Raw genomic sequence first — 3,417 nt, 5'->3', positions numbered from 1 at the left:
TTTGTCCTCCTTTGATAAGAGTTCCTTCAATTGATATCAAAGACAGGTTCTGATATTCCAAGTTCATTGATGTATAGAATATCATTTACTTCTCGGTGGGTAAAGCATGTGTGCACTCTATTTAATTGTTAAATAGTTTTGTGGATGTGGATTAATGGAGTTTTCTGGGATGATGCCTCTAGTTATTTAAATTCTTTTACATTCAAAGTTAATTGTAAGGGCCCCTGTGTTTTTGGGTGTATTTACTTGCTATCGAGCTTGTAAATTCAAAATGTTTGAGTCTCTATTAGTCGTTCTTGATGAGGCTTCAAGGTAAGGAGTTGCTGTTCTTTGATGATGAAGATGACCAAGCATTTGTCAGGTCATGTAAACGATGGGTTAAGCGATCGTTGAGTATCGGATACTCGAGAGCATGTTGATGCGTGCGCACTAGACGATGGTGTAGCTCAGCAAGCTTCATCGCTTAGTTACTGACTACATGATCGCGGAGTAAAATGTTACTTTAGCGTTTGTTATGTGATCGTTTAGACAATTGTGCTTCACAACAACGTCGCCGTTTAAACAATTGTTTAGACTTGTGCATTTAATGTTTGGTGCGCTAAACGATTGAGTGCCTCATGCTTCATCACATTGTAAATGGTACTCGATCGTAGCTAAAGATCATGGATACCCGGCCAGTTTACTAAACGATCAAGGAGGCTTCACTCGGGCAGTTCAAGACCTAGTTCACCTGTGAACCGGTTTGCTCGATGGAGAAATGTAATAGATAGAATTTTATTACCGTTTTTTAGGCGATTCATCCCAGTCCATTAATCTCTTGTGAATGTACATAGGATGTATGTTTGATTATATGTCATATGGTATGCCATATAGTTGAAATCCCACCTTAGGTTATGCATTGGTCATGCATCATCTCTTTATTGTAAGTGTTATGATTTAGAGAAGCATGATTTAAATTATATAAGAGCATGCTCATGCATCATATAATATAAGAGTTATATTTATGCATGCATTAAGCATAGACATGCATCATCTTTGTTGGGATTGGTGTCCTAATTCTCCCAGAGTCTCATAGTTTGTAAACTGTACACATTGTTATAAATAAAATAAGAGTTATTTTATTTGGCATTTACTCATATCCAATAAACAAAGCTCCATGGTTATTGTATGTAAACTTAAGCATGTATATGAGATATACAAGTGGATCATGCCTTAAGTGATAACCTAAAAAGGTATGTAGTATAAGGATTAAGGAGGGATACCTGATCCTGGTGACACTACGGATACGACCTACTTTGTAGAGGTTTGCAAGTGTTGTGAACTACTACAGATGGTAGATCCTGACCATTCATGTGGAGATATACGACCGGGGAGGGGGGGTGTCCTATACAAAGAGTTTGTATAAGACTAGACCACGAGATGACTAGTCTCTATATATAACGCCGTTGATATTTGAGACTTACATCTCACCTAAACGACCATAAGTGACATGACCTCAATCATGAGTGTTTTGGGAACTCCTGCCTTTGAGGGCGGTCCTTTGGTTAGTATATGTGAGAGTGGCCAGATTGTCAACTCAACATGCCTACATTTTTTGGGACTGATTTGAGAGCTGGGAACTCAGTTACACAAGATGGAATTCACTCTTTCCCCGAAGCAGGGAAAAGTAGATAGATTGCTCCCTTAAGGGCTGATTCCTAGTCTTGAACATAGTGGCCACAGCTTCTCTTTGGAAGAGAGGACTTAGTCATCGTAGGACTATGACTTATGTTCATTAGAGGGATCAGTGGTACATAAGGAGTTAGATGTAACTACAGGGGCATAACGGTTATTGGCCCAACTGTACTTACGAGCGATTTGTGAAGGGTTATCGCACTGTTGATTTGTTGATATGGACACATAATATATCTATGGTAAGGAGAGTTCAACTGTCGGTCTTTAGTGGAGTGCCCGACAGTTAACGTATGATGGATCCCGTGATTAAAGAGTTTAGTCAGTCATTCACGTACCGTTGGAGCTTCGAGCTACAGGTCCATAAGGCCCCCTTGGTAGCTCAATGGATTTAAGTTGAGAATCAATTCTTGGTGTTGGTTTGAAATGTTCAAATTGATAAGAGGAAATTCGATTATATATGATATGATCAGTGTGATGTATGAGATACATCAAGTGGAGGATTAATGTAAATGAGATTTACATTAAGTACCATGAAATAGAAAAATAGCTATGGTTTATATGTTTCATGAGATGAAATATTAAAACTATAGGTTATAAATATAGTATGGTAAGTTAGTTATCATATATGTTTATAATAATATTAATTATTGGATAATTAAATCTTTTTCTTTAAAAACCAACTGAGTGGGAGGTTATTGGTGGTTACATGGTAACCGTGAGATAAACCTAAATTTAGAGTTTGTTGAATTGAGATTTTTCATTCTCGGAAAGTCTCACGGTTGGTGTTTGTTGCTATTGTGATTTGAGCTGGGAGTGTATTGTATAAAATAAATTGGAAAAATAAGTTCTAAGTATAAATAATGTGTTGATGCTTTGATGCGTTTATGTATTTGTAACGCGTTGGTGCGTTAGAGATGTGTAACAGAATGCATGAAACTCCTATTGATGTTCAAGTTTTCCTAAATTAGACCCAAGTATAAATCCAATTTAGGTTCCTGGTAAGTCCAGGGTCGAACTCAGGGATTCATGTTAAGTTAACGTAGACCTTGCATTGTAGCTGTTGTAGAGGTTTCCTATAATATATGAAGAAATGTGTTATTTACACTAAGGTGTTGTGCTTGTGCAAGAAGATACAAAAAGAGTTGAGTAGTGAATGATAGATCATGTGAAAATGGATTTTAATGTAAGTGGTATGCGTCGATCTAAGATGAATGTACACGAACCAGAATGTGATGTGGATGAGGTGGCTTGCTTATCTTTGTTTATATGTTAGACTCTTATTCGACACTTCTCAATGCGAATAACATATAAAACCTATCTCTAGGATGCATACGTCGAACACAGAATGCAATAAACACTAGTAAGTCTTTCTCTAGATGTACTAGGCGTTCTACTTGATGCTGGCTTATTTACTCTTTTGAATAATCTAAGCTAAGGATGCTTTTACCAATTGATCAATTTGGCTTAGGCATTTGAAATGAAGTTTTGCATAAAGTATAAATGCATTCAACATAAACAAGAAATGAACAATGGGAAAGTGTGATAGATCAAATATATGGATCTATAAAGAAGCAGATTGTATTTACAAAAGCATTATTTAATCAGATGAAATGAAAGCAATAAATGAGATGAAAGGAACTGAGTCAAGCCGTAGAGTACAATCTCTTGTATCTCTTTGGCACAATTCTAGTTGTGTACAATCACTTGTATAGGAATTGGATGAAGTGTCTTTCTCAAACTCGG

Source organism: Benincasa hispida, chromosome 10 (genome assembly GCF_009727055.1).
Source record: "Benincasa hispida cultivar B227 chromosome 10, ASM972705v1, whole genome shotgun sequence".
Lineage (NCBI taxonomy): Eukaryota > Viridiplantae > Streptophyta > Magnoliopsida > Cucurbitales > Cucurbitaceae > Benincasa > Benincasa hispida.
This window is presented reverse-complemented; position numbering follows the sequence as displayed.